The 17,775-nt window shown below is 45.2% G+C and overlaps 1 protein-coding gene across 2 annotated transcripts in view; it reads left to right on the top strand.

The window, feature by feature from the left end:
• Positions 1-9,904: 9,904 nt before the first annotated feature.
• Positions 9,905-17,775, top strand: part of slc2a9l2 (solute carrier family 2 member 9, like 2) — a 461,881-nt gene continuing 454,010 nt past the window's right edge. The window contains exon 1 of one of the 2 annotated variants that reach the window (XM_078541911.1): positions 9,905-10,039. The gene's annotated coding sequence lies outside the window, so the exon portion shown is untranslated. Of the gene's footprint in view, positions 10,040-16,288; positions 16,335-17,775 lie in introns of those variants that run through there. The other variant, XM_078541919.1, reaches the window with a different exon arrangement.

Raw genomic sequence — 17,775 nt, forward strand, 5'->3', positions numbered from 1 at the left:
AGCATTGGATCAATTCATTGCATGTCAGAGCACTGCTCCTGCAACCACTCCAAATTCTGCCACACAGTTTTCCATGAGGTTAGACACTCTCTCAAAGGAGGAGCTCATATGTTCAAAGCCCTCAGCTATGGTCGTGCCCATGAGCTGAATTGACTCCTTGAATCTCAGCCCATGAATCCACAGTGCCTCAGGAAACTCTGACACGCAGGTGCATTTCTCTCATTGCTGGTCAAAGTAGAGCTGCTTTTCTTATGACTCCTTTGGCTGTGGACCTGTGGCCCGCTGAGTGAGGCTGTGTCTCTCTGCCATCCTCAGATAGTGATGGCCCACAGCTGCCGCTACCCCTCTCACCGTCTCCTGCTCACAAGTGTCACGCTCTTCTCACGTTGCCACTCTTTATAACCACCCCCGAGGATCCACCAATGTCAGTGTATCTGCGCTGGTGGAGAGTGCACTTGAATGATGTGACAGCATTGGCTCTGCTGGTTTAGATTCTCTGGAGGCCCCCAGTGATGCTCGACTGGCCCTGTGGGAGACATAAGAAGGAGCTTGTGAGAACTTGCCTGTGATAGCAGAAACCTCTACAGAGTTGATGTTTTCCAATGTAGCTGAGGCATTGGCGTGCTGTCGGATGGGGACGAGTGCACTCCATCCCCTTCATCAACAGCATTCAATTTCTTTTCACCCTCTCCTCCAGATTTTCTCAACTCTCCATCATCCTACAGGGTCACCCTGGCAATTTCCATTGCAGCCCTCCATGGCTGTACAGGTGGTGAGCTGGGGCACTCCTCGTCCTGTGAGTACCCTCTCCCATGAGTTCTGTGCCTCCTTCCCCTGCGAGGACAAACGGAGGGCGATAAAGAAAAGTTGGTCCCTCCCACCAATACCAGAGACTCATTTAAGTGAGAAGTTGCATCAGTGCTGCTAGGTCCTCAACAGCACTCAGACTCTGGGCCTTGGTGACTGTTGAGTAATTAGCCTGGGTGCGTATTTCTCCCATGTTCAGGAGCAGCATGCATCTCTCCGGCTGCTCAATGGTGTGCCTGTTGATGGCTGCAGCCTTGGAAGCCTTTCATCTGGGTTTGGCACCTTGCCAGAGCAAGGTAGATCATTAAACCTCTTGCAGTAGACCATTCATCAAGTCCTCTGGATGACACTGTGGCTGCTGAGATTTTCTGCCATCTCCAGCCAGGCCTGTTTTTGTTCCGTTGAGTGGCCTTCTCCTGTCACTCTCCGGAAACAAGACCTTTCACCTCTCTTTCTCTTTCTCACTGCCTCCAACTGAACCTTGAGGGCAGCACCTGTGAAGCATGTGGTAGCCCTGCCCTGGTGCCAGGCCTCTGCCTCTCTTCCTACTGACCTCAGGCTTCCATGACAAAGCAAGATGGCCGCAATGGTAATGGCGGCTGTGATGTCTTTAAATTGGGCCTGAACTTTACAAGGCATCCTGCAGCTGCCATCATTTGTTGGCTGCTAAACCCGCCCTCTAGCCAATTAGCAGCTGGCATTGGGGAAAATCACGAGCTGTAATTACTTCCCACCCACCGCGCCCCCTGCCCACCTGCCTCCCTCCAACCCCCTATGGAGTTCCGACCTGGGAACGGCTCCTGACCCCAGAGGCAAAATCCTGCCCATTGTGTCAGAAGCTCAGCACAGGGTCAAGTATGGCGCCAAGGTTGTGAACAATCTGCTTCATGCTGGCTTCGCCAATCAATGGTAGTCGAATAGCATTGAGGTTGACTACGAAATGTACACTCAGTTACTGAGTAGGCAGGGATTCCACTCCCTCAATGTCCAGATGGTGTGTGACAACAATCAAAGAAACTTCCTTGTCAACACCCAATATGAAGGAAGTTGACATAGAAGGACTACATCCTTCATTAATTGGGTCCTTCGGAGAAGAGATTCAGAAATCCCAGGACTCACAGAGTTGGGCCAGGAGTGTACGTGGGAGTTAGTGCAGCGAGATGTAAAGCTGGATATTCAGCCTCGAGGTGGGTAACGGGAGTCAGGGAAATTCCCAGCTCAGCCCGCCCACCTCTGGAGAAAGTGCCCGGAAAGGCGGGATTTTCATTGTTGGGGGTGGGGTAGGAGTGGGTGTTGGTTGTAGGCAGCAGTTAGGCCAGCCGACACTGAAACGAGCTCGGAGGCAGTCTCAAGGGCTGCCAGGTGCCGAGGCGGGATTTATTGTGGGACTTCATTCCAGTTATCATGAATAAAGTAAGGCCCTCTAGCCCTCAACCCCCACACCCCTCACCCCTACACACTCCTCATATCCCAGCCATGCCACCCCATGCCCCCCAACCATCTGCTATGGCCCCTCATGCCACCCCATGCCAAACTATGGCATTTCCAAGCCCATTCTGGCATAATGAACCTTGGCTGAGAGCCCAGAAATCCATTAGAGTACTGAAACACCTGAGCCCCAGGGCAAAATTGCTTGATGGTCTGCTCTGGCTCTCTGATCTCTTCTCAATATCAATTTTTTTTCACACAGGGTAAAGAGATGAGAGATATAGGTGGTGGGTGGGTGCATACATTGGCTTGGGGGCATAAGGGGCTATAGTGGGTGTGTGGGAAACACAACTTGTCATGGTCAGGTGGTGGGGGGGACATAAGGAGGGCCTTTTGAACTTACCTTTCCAAAGATTCTTTGAAAAGCTGGCCTGACTCCATGTAAATTGCAGAGGACTAGGGCCTGCTTATCCCCACAATGGAACTGAGCAGGTCAAGAGTGCAGGGTGTAAGCTCACGACCCGAACCAGCCCGCACCCTTAAAAGACACTCCTGAAAACTGGAAGCCCCAGGAATGGGGTCAGGAATCCCAGAATCGGGTCCCAGCCGCCATTTTCACCCCTCCAAGGAGTTTTCCCCACCCCATGAACATCCAGCCTGTAATGTGTACTGTTGAGTGATTTTCTTAAAATAATTTTGTGAATTTTGGCATATTTATTATGTTCTAAATGTAACTGTTATGGGTACAAAATATAATCAGTGAGCAAACAGTATAGTCACAAAAATTGTTTGAAAGGTTTAAATGGCTTGCTCCATGTGAGCTCCTGTTTTCCCAGCAACAGGCAGATCAGTGAGGTCAATTTTCAATTCGGACACTCGGACTCCACAAAATCCATTGTTGTAAAAACAGTAATGGGTATGTGTTTGGCAGGTTAGGGTCATGTATCATGCACTTAACAGTTTAATCCATCCCACCCACCAGGCAGCAGAGGAATGGAGGTATCATCAAGACCAATGCTTGTTTTCAACTACCTCAATACAACGTCATTTGGAAATCAACAGCAAGTTATATTTATAGAATGTCTTTAGCAGAATTAAATATCTCTAAGCAGAGAGAAAGTACTGGAAAAACTTATCTGGCATGGCACCACCTCTGGCGAGTGCAACAGAGTTAATGTTTCGAGTCCAATATGACTCTTCTTTGGAACTGATGATAGATTTATGGGATTTATGATGTTCAGAAAATGGAAGGGGGGGCGCGGCGTGGAGTCAGGTGGAGCAAAAGAGAAGATCAGTAATAGGTTAGAGGGCGGAGAAGATTAAATGACAAAGATGTCATGGAACAAAAGGCAAAGAGAATGGTAATAGTAGTAAAGAAACACAGCGTTGGTCTACAGTAGGTTTAATAGCAGAATAAAGCTGAAAGCAAAACATGAGAACAAGTTAAAGACTGGTGCTAGGACTAAAAAAAACACAATGAAAGACAGAGTTCATGATTTGAAGCTGTTGAGCTCAATGTTGAGTACAATTAAATTGCTGTACTTCTTTCAATTTTGTCTGCTGTATTCGCTGCTCACAATGCGGTCTCCCTCTACATTGAGGAGATGTAGTAACTGAAGGTATAGCCTCTCCTGCTGTCTATCAGGGTCACGTGATGTTCTGGGAGGCTCTGACCAATGAGCCCTAAACGCGGGCAATCTGGGGGTTTGGCTTCCTAATGAGAGTCCTGGTCGAGCGTGTAGCATCTGAAAAGCTCTCTGTAATAAAGTTTATCTGTTTCTTGTTGAAATCTGTCCACTCCGTCAAGTCATTACATTTGGCGACGAGGATGGGATAGCTCCGACGCTGCACCTTGCCTGGTTACCGTGAGTACATCGAATCTTAAGTAAAAGAAAAGACTACCCACCAGCCATGCTACTCTTCAGCAGAATTGATCCTTATGATGTCACTCTGGAAGTCTGGAGCCAGTATGTAGAGTGCCTTGGATTTTATTTCATAGTGAACAAAATTACCGCGGAGGAAAAGCAGAAAGCCACCCTTTTGAGCATATGTGATAGTAAAACATACAATCTCATTCATAACCTGATGGCCCCGAGTGTGCCCGATTCTAAGTCCTATAATGAATTAGTGGACTTCGTGAAAAAATACTTCCAGCCGAAGCTATCTGTAATAATGCAGCGTTTTAAATTTAATTCCAGAGTTAGGGCTCTGGGAGAGTCCATCGCAACCTATATAGCGAACCTTAAGAATTTGACAAAACACCGCGACTTTGGGGACATGTTAAATAATATATTGTGGGACCGATTAGTATGTGGAGTTCACAACGACACCGTACAGCACCGTTTACTCACCGATGTCGACATTGACTTTAAGCACGCCTTAGAAATCTCCTTCACCATGGAAAGTGCTGCGAGAGATTCATAGGCTTTGCAACACGTACAACATGGTGCTATTCTTCGGCGGGAACCTATAGCTGAGCGTGGTGCGAAAATCTGACCCACAGCATCGAAGCGAGATGCAATGTCCACTGTAAGAAACATGAAAAGGTCGAGTAGAAACACTTCAGCAGCGATTCCAAGATTAAGTTGTTATAGAGGTGGAGGTGACCATGGACCGGACACCTGTAAATTCAAGGAGGCAGAATGTCAGAACAGCCCATAAAGCAGCAAACCAACATGATTGAATTAAAAAATACAGCAGAGCCTGAAGCTGCCGACACCAATATTTATTCCCTATATAACGTCACCGCTGTAAAAACCCAACCTATCATTGTCACAATCCAAGTGAATGAGAAGCCACTAGTAATGGAGGTGGATATGGGTGCCTCAACCACAGCGGTGGGAGAGCACACTTTTAAATACCTTAATGAAGGTAGACAGCCAATAAACCTGGAGCAGGCAAGCGCTAAATTAAAGACATACACTAGAGAATCTATTCAGGTAAAGGGCATCATCACAGTACCAGCGTCTTATAGGCAACAGACAGCCCAGCTGCCTGTGACAATACTGAAAGGAGAAGGACCCAACCTATTAGGCTGAGACTGGTTATAGAAGATCAAGGTTTGAGAAATTTCACCTGAAAACAGGAGGAGTTCCTGAACTGCTAATGAAATACGACAGGGTATTTTGAGGTGATTTAGGGAAGTTAAAAAGCGTGCAGGCCAAGATATGTGTGGATCCTCAGGTGACACCACATTTCTTTGAGCCCACACCTGTGCTTTATGTGTTGAAGGAGAAGGTAAATGCAGAACTGTGCCAGTTAGAAAAACTGGGCATTATCCAATCTGTCCAATTCTCAGAGTGGGCAGGACCCATAGTTCTAGTGGTTAAGCTTGACCAAACCATACGCATTGGTGGGGACTATAAATTGACCGTAAATAAGGCAGCAAAACTAGACAATTACCCCATTCCAAGGATAGATGACTTATATGCAAAGCTGGCTGGAGGTAAGACCTCTACAAAATTGGATATGAACCATGCCTACCAACAATTAGAACTGCATAGCACATCGAGAGAATATGTGACTATTAACACACACAAGGGTCTTTATCAGTGCATTCACTGACCCTTTGTAGTATTGTCTGCATGCGCTATCTTCCAGAGAACAATAGAGAGTCTTTTGCAAGGACTTCCCCAAGTGGTAGTATACCTAGATGACGCTCTGATCACAGGGTCAACTGAGACTGAACACTTGGTCAACCTGGAGGAGGTACTAAGGAAGTTCATGGAAGCCTGAAACCATTGTCTTAGAGACTGGTCCATTATCTTTCCATGTACAAGTGGAAGATAGAATTGTTCGTAAACACATAGATCATATTCATGCTAGAGATATATTCCAACATCCAGCTACTTCGCCTGTGATTAACGTCAAACCATCAATTCCTGAGGTGACAGATCAACCTAGAGTCGATATGCCCGATGTCTCTGTCGAGTTGCCAGACCCAGAACTGCCACTTTCTAATGATGTGTCTCGTGCTGCAGTTCAAGATCCTGTCGATCCCTTTGAAGAACCTCAAGTGGTAGAATTACGCCATTCTAGCCGTATAAGGAGAGCACCTCAGAGACTTGGGGCAGGACTTTCCCCTTGTCGGGTAGGCCTGGGAGTGGCTGTGAAATGGTTCGCCGCCCGCAATTGGGCCCTGACTGCGATTTCACGCTGGTTGGCTAATTAACGGCCATCCAGCATAAAGCGCGCACTGAGAGCCTCAGGGCTGCCGGGGTAGGTATGGGAGGAGTGCGAGCGTTGAAGTTTGCCCATGCGCAGGGATGCGCTCACTGAAAGCTCCCTGAAAGCAAAGAGTTGCGTCAGGAAGCTGCAGATTTTTAAATTGAAAAATGAAGAATCTACAATTAATGTAAACATGCCCCCACATGTGACTCAGTCACATGAAGAAGGCCATGTTAAAAATGAGTTTTAAAAAATGTATTTATTTTTTATTCACTGTAAGAAACCTTATCCCGTGCATGGATGAGGTTTCACAAAAATGCAAAGACCGCCTGGTCTATTCGTCCTCCCACCAATTATAAGGTTTGATGGGCAGTGAAAAATTCAACTTAATTACCTGCTGAAAGGCCTTAATGGGCCTCTTAATTGCTGGTGGGCGTGCTGCCGACTCTTGCGCATGCCCACTGACTGAAATATTGCGCAACTGTGTGATGATGATGGGACGCTCGCCTGACGTCATCACACGCTATTTCACACTCAGGCGTGTCAGCGCCTGCACGTCACCTGAAAACCCTGGCCTTGATCTTTAATCACTTGATGTTGTATACATGTATATGTTGGCCATTCAAATGTTTCCCTGTAAATAGAAATTGCAAAAAATCTAAAGAGGGTGGAAATGTAGTAACTGAAGGTATAGCCTCCCCTGGTGTCTATCAAGGGTCATGTGATGTTCTGGGAGGCTCTGACCAATGAGCCCTAAGCGCGGGCAATCCAGGGGTGGGGCTTCCTGACAAGAGTCCTGATCGAGCATGTAGCACCTGAAAAGCTCTCTGTAATAAAGTTTATCTGTTTCTTGTTGAAACCTGTCCACTCCATCAAGTCATTACAGGAGACCAAATGAAGATTGGGTTACCACTTAGCGGAACACCTCTGTTCAGTCCGCAAGCATGACTTCCTGTTGCTGCCATTTCAATTCACCATCTTGTTCTTATGCTCACATTTCTGTCCTTGACCTGCTGCAATACTCTGGTGAAGCCCAATATAAGCTTGAGGAACAACACCTCATCCTCTGATTAGACACTTTGCAGTGTTCCTAAGTCATTTTGGACTCAAAACATTAGCTCTGTTTCTCTCTTCACAGATGCTGCCAGACCAGCTGAGTTTTTCCAGAATTTTCTGTTTTTATTTCAGATTTCCAGCATCTGCAGTATTTTGCTTTTATGTTTTCAAACAACTTTTGGTCCTGAGCCATATAAGGAGGTAGTGGGGGAGATGACTAAAAACTTTGTTAAAGAAGTAGGTTTGAAGGAGTTCCTTAAGGGAGGAAAGAAAGGTCGATAGGTTTAGGGAGGGAATTCCAGAGCTTGGGGCCTAGGCAGCTGTAAACATGGCTGCCAAATGGTGGAGCGATTTAAGTTGGGCTGCTAAAGAGGCCAGAATGGAGGAGTACAGAATATCTTGGAGGGTTGTAGGACTGGAAGAGATTAAAGAGATAGGGAGGGATGAAGCCATGGAGGGACTTAAGTGGGGAATAGCTTTGGACTTCCCAGTATTTAGTGGCAGGAGATACTGTTCCAGTATGGAATGTTGAAGAAGCAGTCTGACAATATAGAGGTAGTGGATGATCGAGAGTGGCGGTGTGGTAAAGTCAAGCAAAATTGCTAATAGCGCTAAAACAAAAATACCTGGAAAAACTCAGCAGGTCTGACAGCATCTGCGGTGAGGGATACAGTTGACGTTTCAAGTCCGTATGACCCTTCATAAGAACTAAGACATATAGAAATGAGATGAAATATAAGCTAGTAGAAGGGGGTGAGACAGGAGAGCTCATTAGGGGGCCTGTGATAGGTGGAGGCCAAGAAGAGACTGCCAAAGATGTCATAGACAAAAGGACAAAGGGGTGTTGACGGTGGTGATATTATCTAAAAGATGTGCTAATGTGGACATTAAGGGAAGCAAGCTAGTGGCAGATGGCCCTAGTGCTGGTGGGGTGGGGGGAAGAGATCAAAGTGGGATAAAAGGTGGAGATGAAACAATAGATCAAAATAAATTTAAAAATAGGAGGGAAAAGAAAAAAATAGTTGTAAAAAAAATGATAAATTATTGGAAAAAGGGGGATCGGAAAGGGGGTGGGGATGGAGGAGAGATTTCATAATCTGAAATTGTTGAACTCAATATTAAGTCCGGAAGGCTGTAAAGTACCTAGTCAGAAGATGAGGTGCTGTTCCTCCAGTTTGCGTTGAGCTTCACTGGAACATTGCAGCAGGCCAAGGACAGACATGTGGGCATGAGAACAGGGTGGAGTGTTAAAATGGCAAGCGACAGGGAGGTCTGGGTCATGCTTGCGGACAGACCGAAGGTGTTCCGCAAAGCAGTCACCCAGTCTGCGTTTGGTCTCTCGTTTGGTGAGGAGACCGCATTGGGAGCAGCGAATGCAGTAGACTAAATTGTGGAAAGTGCAAGTGAAGTGCTGCTTCACTTGAAAGGAGTGTTTGGGCCCTTGGACAGTGAGGAGGGGGGAAGTAAAGGGGCAGGTGTTACATCTTCTGCGGTTGCATGGGAAGGTGCCGTGGGAGGGGGATGAGATGTAGGGGGTGATGGATGAGTGGACCAGGGTGTCCCGGAGGGAACGATCCCTGCGGAAAGCCGCCAGGGGGGTGAAGGGAAGATGTGTTTGGTAGTGGCATCATGCTGGAGTTGGCAGAAATGGCGGAGGATGATCCTTTGAACGTGGAGGCTGGCGGGGTGACAAGTGGGGACAAGGGGGACCCTATCATGTTTCTGGGAGGGAGAGGAAGGTGTGAGGGCGGATGCGCGGGAGATGAGCCGGACATGGTTGAGGGCCCTGTCAACCACCATGGGTGGAAAACCTCAGTCAAGGATGAAGGAAGACATGTCAGAGGAACTGTTTTGAAAAATGGCATCATCAGGACAGATGCGACGGAGGCGAAGGAACTGAGAGAATGGGATGGAGTCCTTACAGGAAGCGGGGTGTGAGGAGCTGCAGTCGAGGTCGCTGTGGGAGTCGGTAGGCTTGTAATGGATATTAGTGGACAGTGTATCACCAGAAATTGAGACTGAGAGGTCAAGGAAGGGAAGAGAAGTGTCAGAGATAGATCATGTGAAAATGATGGAGGGGTGGAAATTGGAAGCAAAATTAATAAATTTTTCCAGATCCAGACGAGAGCATGAAGCAGCACCGAAGCAATCATCGATGTACTGGAGAAAGAGTTGTGGGAGGGGGCCTGAGTGGGACTGGAACAAGGAATGTTGCTAATAGTGCTTTTTGGGAGGATTTTTTATTGTTATAGTTAGTAATTGCAACAAATTAATGCAATATGAATACAAAGCTTTTAAAAATAAAAAATGAATAAAATTAGGTATATAAAAGCAAATGCAAGTTTAATTACTTTTTGTACTTGACCTGCACTTAGAGGTTAAATTGTGAGCTGAAATCAAATATTACCTATCACCACGGAAGTCCAAAGTCTCATGAAATGTAATTGGTCACTAATGTAAAATGGCGAAACTACTGGCAGCAATTTTTTATTACACAAATTAAATCAAATTACAAGAAAATTTCCCATTGTTCCCTTACCAAAATTCCAACCAGGACAGTGAATGCTTTTTGACCGAGCATGTGAGTAGTTTTAACTTTAATCATTCTTTAATTTTAATTATCACTAGTAAGTGACTCACGTGGTTGCTATTGATCCTCTTTGTGAGAGTGAAGGAAAGCTTCATGGCAAAGAAGAATCGTCAATACTCTAATGCAAGTTAAACTCTGAAATATCAAACCCCTGGTAAGAATAAGAAAAAAGTCCACTCTTTCCAGGTGAATTCATAGACTTTCTTTTTGTTTTAATTTGATTGTTCAGATGCACAGATATTTCATGTGCATCTTATCTATCACTGTTGAATTGGCAACAGCAAATGAGCAAAGTTCAACTGGCAGAATTCATCTGCAAACAGATTCAAGAAACACCCTTCCCTAAACTTGACAAGTTGGTTAAGGTGCACTGACAGAAAGGCTTTTAACCATTTGTTGACGAAAAATTTCATTAAGCATTTTTAAATATTGTATAACTTATTGACAAAATATTTTCAATGTTAATCTCATTAGTTTATGCTAGATTATTCAGTGTAGCAGTGACACGATGTTGCTGCACATGGTTCTTCCAACCCTGCAGTATGAATGGTCAGTATGTAAAAAGAGAATGTGCATTTATATAGGACAGGATTTTTAGCCCGGCAGGCGGGCGTGCACCCGACCCTACCGAGCGTAAAATGACACGCGATGACGTTGGCTGAGTGTGCCGACGTCAATGCGCAGTCGTGCGATAGCTCAGTCGCTGGGCATGCGCCAGAGCCAGCATCGCACCCGCCAACAATTAAAAGGCCTATTAAGGCCATTAAGTAATCAATCCTTCTGAATTTTTCACTGCCCGTTCAGCCTAATGGCTGACGGGCAGGTGAAAAGGCCATGGGCAGGATGAGGTTTCCAAAAGCAAATACAAATAAAAGTCCACTCTCTCAAGGTGAATTTGTAGACTTTCTTTTTGCCTTAATTTGATTGTTCAGACGCCGCAGATATTTCATGTGCACCTTATCTATCGCTGTTGAATGCTATCATTGTAAATGCTCCTCTCACGTCAGACTGAAAACAATTAGATCATCAATATAAACAACACAATTGTTTAAACCCGCAATTACTTTGTTTGTCAGTCTTTGAAATGTCGCAGGTGCATTCTTCATACCAAATGGCATGACTTTAAATTGATATAGTCCCCTTGGCGTTACGAAAGCTGATATCTCCATTGCTCTCTCCGACAATGGCACCTGCCAATATCCTTTTAGCAAGTCAATCTTTGTGATAAATTTTGATTGTCCCACTTTCTCAATGCAATCCTCCAGCCATAGTATGGGATACGATTCCGCTCTTGTCACCGCATTCACTCAAAACATCATGGGTTCCCGCCCACCTGCAAAAGTAAGGAATCACCCTGAGGCATGTTCACATGTGAAGCATTTAATGAATTCACAAAATATAACAGAAAGGAAACTTAATTCAAAGGTGTTGAGCATCACACCAAATTATAATCAACTAATAGCGGGGCAACATAAAACCACCAGTGAGAAGCCTGTGGTGTACCTAAGGTGCCTTAAGTTTACTTTTTTGGGTGCTACATCTAGGTGCTGTCCCCTCGCTGGCACTGGCGTCTGAGACAGCCTGCTCACTCTGCTGTCCTGTTGGCCTCGATGAGCTTGGCTGTGCTCCGGCCTGTGGAGCCTTTGATGGCCCCGCCTGGGATGGAGCGGCCAGTTCCACAGCTGGCTTCTCCCTAGTCACCTCAACCTCATCCGATCCCACAGTCACTGGCAGAGGGGTGGAGGAACTGCTACCCTCATCCGGAGCGCCCTGAGAGGAGCCTGCAGAGATGACAGGCAGCTCATGCGCAGATGTGAGGTCACTTCGAACCTTCCTGCTCACCATTGATGGATGGGCCACTGAGCTGGGATACTTGGTGCCCAATCCATCTCCCACAGTGACACTGACCAGCTGAGGTCAGTGCTGCTGTGAGGGCTTGCTGGTCCCAGCACAACCCCAGGAAGCCCTGATTGTTCTCCTGGAGGTGCATCTCCACGAGAGTCACCAATCTCTCCATGGAGAAAGCATTGCACTCGACCGTAAGGGTCAATGCATTGCTGATCCTCTGCAATGACCCCTCCAGCACAGAGACCATGCCACGCATAGCCTCATGTATCTCCGCCAGATCCTCCCTCACACCCTGCTGGACATCCAGCGTCTGCTGCCTCAGGGACGACCCCAGAGGCACATCATCAGCCACTGACTGAGCATATTCCTGGTCCCCTGCAGTCCTCTGACTGCCGGCGCCCTGGGCACTCTCTGTCTCCGCCTGCACCTCAAGCGAGTGTGAAGTGCCCTCACCGCTGTGCCCCGGGACACTAGCCGACGATCTAATTCCCACCGAGGTGCTAGTATCTGTGCTGGTGCCTGCCTGGCAGAGATGGTGTGACGCTGGTGCTTGCTGTTCTTCCAGGCCCTCAGGTGTTAGTGGCGGCCCCTCTGTCCCCTCCTCCTGGCCCTGCTCCAGTGACGCTGAAAGGAAGAACAAGGACATTTGATTAGTTCAAGTCGAGACAATGTCAAGGTGCATGCCTGGCCCCTGGATCAGTATGCGCTCCTCCTTCCATAATCAATGGGAAACCCATGCTGGAAGCTGAAATCACTAAACAGTCAACAGTGGAATGGTTGCAGGGACAGACATGGTGACCTCAGCGCATGGCACTCTTACCCTGGCACCCCAACCTCATTGCCAACAGTGGACATGGGTGCATGGCGCCTCTCCAGCTCTATCGCCTCCTGCTCGTATCTGGTTATAATCGCCAACTGTGCCTGGCCTCCGCCAGTCCACATCTGCTCTGCGTTATTGTGTGTGGTTTTCTCCTGAAAAGGAGAGAGGAGCATTGATTAGTCCACCCTGTACCTGGATTGTCATTGCATCCCTGCCACCCCCACCTGAGTGAAATATTGCAAGGGTCCAGTGAATCGTGACCCTGGAGCAGACGCACACTCACACCAAGCAGCCAGGGCTGACCCCCCCTTACCCACATGCCACCCACATGGTTTCACCTTGCAAAGCAAGGATGAACAAGTACATGGAACGCCAAGGGCAGCAGATGGATGGGTGCCCCGCCACCTGGAGGTTCCCCTCCCAGTATGTCAGCAGCCTGACTTTGACATGTTTCGGAGTTCCAGCACTGTGCAGATCCTTGAGTTAAGTGACTCATGCCAATACTGTTCCTACCCTTCCTGAGCACAAGAGGTCATTGAAATGCTTGCAGCACTGAATCCAGGTACGTCACACCACGGCGTGTGAACTCACAATCTCTGCCACCTCCTCCAGGCACATTTGGTCATGTTTGGTGGCGGGGGGCCTCCTTCTCCCGTCCCTGGGAATGAGGATCTCACGCTGTGCTGCCACCTCCTCGAGGAGGGCAGCAAGGCACTCGTCTGAAAAGCGAGGGGCACAATGCCAAGCTGACCTGCCCTCCTGCCTGGCCTGCTCACCAGCAGCATTCTGGGGAGCCCTTCTGCTGGCCATGGTTTGCAGCCTTTGCAAGGCTGCAGGAGCACTGTTTGAACGGGCCACCGGGTCGCCATTGGATCCAGTGGTCATTGCAGTCCCGCCACCGCCTGCCAACTCTCGCTGTCCTCAGGAGCCGTGTTCTATGCTGGGAGGGCCTTAATTGGCCCACCCATGTAAAATGACGGCACGGAGCTGATCACAGGCAGCGAGTGGCTCCGCTCCCGCTCCCGACCAGCCCACCTGACGGGGAGAAAATTCTCCCCTAAGGATTGACTAGCCCATGTGTCTCTTAAAATTTTAACAACTTTACCTACTCCACTCTGTACACATGGAAAGACTTTCCCTTCACATACAAAGTCTTTAAACATTTCTGCAACCTCCTCCTCAGAATTCTCTTAAGTAAACTGTGAACACTTTCCCACTTCTTTACCTTTCACTGATTCTCCTCTTTTCACCTGTACACAAACCATTGGTTTATCCTGTGCCTGAACCTCAGAACCCACAGTACTTTTACTTCCAGAGCTTTTCTGTACCCCAACAATTCCTACAGATTTTTCCTGCAATCTCAAACTTTATTACAATGCCCACTTTATTACAATGAAAACACTTCAATTTTCGAATGTCACTTCTACCTTCAGTACCTTCCTTTTTATTCTGAGAAAAAAACGTACTGGGAACTTCCAGCTACTCCTTCTCTTCCCTGAATACCTGGCTTCCTTTCACCATCCCACTTTTTATCCTTTTCCAATTTGAAAGGGTAATGGTGAAAAGGTTTAGCTTTATGAACTAACTCATAATCATCAGCTATCTCTGCTGCTTGTCTTACAGAATCAACCCTCTGTTCCCCCACATGAGTTCTCACTACTGAAGGGATTGAATTTTTAAATTCTTCCAAAAGAATGACTTCCCTAAGAACTGCATAGATTGTCTCTATTTTTAATGCCTGTATCCACCGGTCAAAATTACTTTGTTTTACTCTTTCAAACTCAATATAAGTTTGACCAGGCTGTTTTCTCATATTCCTAAATTCCTGCCTGTATGCTTCAGGAACCAACTTATATGCACTCAAAATAGTTTTTTTCACCACATCATAATTCGCTGACAGTTCTTCTGAAAGTGAGGCATATACCTCAAGTGCCCTACCTAACAACTTAGACTGTAATAATAATGTCCAGTTTTTCTGTGGCCATTTCATCTGTTTAGCTAGCTTCTCAAATGAAAGAAAGAATGCTTTAATGTCTTTTTCCTCAAACTTTGGAAGAGCTTGTACAAATTTAAACATATCCCCACTGGTTCTAGAGATAAACCCTTCCTCATCTACTGACATCTTTTTCTAACTGCCAACATTTGCAGTTGGAATTCTCTCTCTCTCTTTTTCTCTTTCCTCCTTCTCTATCTTCACAATTTCTAATTCCCTTTTAAAAGCTATTTTGCTGTCCTTTGCTTCAAATTCAAGCTTTTTCAGTTCCTTTGCTTGTTCAAATTTAAGCATCTTCATTTGTAACTGAAGTCTCACTACCTCCAGCTGTGACTCACTAGTGTCATGTTTCACTTCCAACTGTAGATGCTGTGCTATACTTTTAACTATATCTGATTTCCTATCCACCACAGGTAACCCCAATTTTAACTTATCTGCCAACTCTTTTAACCTACTTTTGGTTATTTTTCTCCAAACCAATCAGAGTTATCTCTTCTACTCCCAGACAAGTCTTAGCAATTGCCAAAGTCATCTTGCAGTCTCACGACTTCTTAAAAAAAACCTCCCCAACCCCTGAATTCAAAGTGCCTCTCATACTTGTAACCGTCAATACTCACCAATTCCTACTCAATCAAGGAATTAGAAATATAATTTATCCCGGACGAGCCCCCAAATGTTATGACCGATGCAGTTGGTAAAGCGGAGTTATTTAAAAATCCCAGAGGGAAACTTTAAACAACTGTCATAACCTATCATTTTAAGTGTTATGTTTAGGATGTGACTCTAAATTCAGGAATCAGGCCACCAGTTCTCGAGGTTTTACATTAAGCTAAGTGAAACATTTTATTAATTTACACAGGTTAAAATATATAAAATATACATATGGCTTCAAATTACTACTATCATAACTTTCAGCAAATTCCCAAACTAATCTCCTTTAAGGCAACAGCAAGCCATAGGCTTAACCAAACACATGGCAAAGCATTTTCACTTTACAAATTCAAAATGAGGTTCTTTTCACTTTGGTTCCTGTGGAGACAGTTGGAGGCTTACAGCTGCTTTCTGATCTCACATTGCTTCTGCCCTGCACACCTGAAAACTGCTGAGGTTATACCTACCACCACGCATTGAATGTAAATTCTCATTGTATCACCAACTCCCGGAACTAAATCTCTCTAACAATAAAACCCTTTTCATGATACCAATTTTATTAGTAATATTAACATATTGCTTGGTATCTGTTAGATAGGTGTCAGCTTTCACCCCACTTCTTGAATGGTCTATTCAAAAAATGCAAATACACTCTACCTCTCTGTTTATATCTCAAACTAGTATGTATCAGAGCACCCAGACTAGCTGTCTTTAATCCAATTAAGACACACCCACATACTAAACCTCTATTTTAAAAGAAAATATTTTCCAATAATTTTATTTACATTAATAGCTTCATGGCACCAGATCACACCATATTGTCCTTGCCCATCGCCTGTCATGCCTGCTGCCAGCGGGCACAGAAAATTCTGCCCATCATGTATAGCTAAATCTGTCTTTCCCAATTTATTCCCACAAATGGGTCTGTGTGGCTACAATAGCTTTTCCAAATCACTTTGACACTTGTTTGGAAGGTAGCTCAATATTTCATTTAAATTTTCAAGCACCCTTTCATTATCCAATTTGATTAGATGAAAATCAATGTCAGAGTCCTGCATTTCTACCTCTTATCATCCAACATCACTAATACCTCTTTTTGTTCCTCTTCCTGTCAGAGTACTTCTTAAGCATATTTTCATGACACACCCTCTGCTTCTTTCTTCTACCTGGAGTATTTACTAAATAATTTACTTCACTCAATTTCTTTTCAATCATGTAAGGCCCACTAACTCTTGCATTTAATGAATCACCTAGGACTGGTAACAAAACCAACACTTTCCCTCAGAAACAAAACTGTGAGTTTTAGCCTTCTTATCTGCTTTCACTTTCATCACTTGCTGTGATATCTTTAAACATTCCCTAGCCAACTCACATGCTCTGTTCAATCTTTCCCTGAAATTTGATACGTAATCCAGAAGAATATTTTCTTAATTTTGACCCACCAATTTCTCATTAATCAATTTCAGTGGTCCCCTTACCTCATGGCCATAAATTAGTTCAAAAAGGCGAAAACCAGTCGGTGCATTAAGACCATCTCTAATAGCAAATAATAAGAATGGAATTCCCCCCCATCCCAATGCTGTGGATAATCCTGAAAGGATGCTCTCATCATGGTTTTTAAAGTTTGATGCCATCTTTTTAAATCTCCTTGTGACTCCGGATGATAAGATGTTGACTTAAACTGTTTTATCCCTAAACTGTTCATTACTTCCTTAAGCAGCTGTGACATGAAATTTGACCCCTGATCTGATTGTATTTCCTTAGGTAAACCATATTTTGTAAAAAAAAATAATTAACTCCTCCAAATCTTCTCAGTTGTAATATTTCTTAAAGGTATCTCTTCAAGAAACCTGGTAGACACATCCATTAATGTCAGTAAATACTGATTTCTGCTTTTAGTCTTCAGGAGGGGTCCTACACAATCAATCATGATCCTAGTAAAAGGTTCTTCAAACGCTAGTGTTGGGATTAAAGGTGTTGGCTTAATCACTGTTTGTGGTTTCACTTATTTGACATGTATAACATGTTCTATAGAATTTCACTACACCCCTATGCAATCCTAGCCAAAGAAAAAAATCCTCTGTATCTTTTCCTGTGTTTTCCTAATTCCTAAATGTCCCCCCATTGGAATTTCATGAGCAATCCTCAGAATCTCATTTCTATAACCTAATTGGATAACAATCTGATGCACCTCACTCCAGCTTTCACTTGCGGAGACATGCTCCGGCCTCCATTTTCTCATTAAAGTACCTCCCTTATGGTAATAACATATTGAAATACATTTTGCTTCTGTTTCTGAATAAGCTTTCTGATATAACTGCTTTAATTTCAAATCATTTTTCTGTAACTCCACTAACTTACTTGAGTTAAACACTTGAGCTGAATTGTCCTGTAGTCTTTCCTCCTGAACAATGT

Source organism: Cetorhinus maximus, chromosome 1 (genome assembly GCF_964194155.1).
Source record: "Cetorhinus maximus chromosome 1, sCetMax3.hap1.1, whole genome shotgun sequence".
Classification (NCBI taxonomy): Eukaryota; Metazoa; Chordata; class Chondrichthyes; order Lamniformes; family Cetorhinidae; genus Cetorhinus; species Cetorhinus maximus.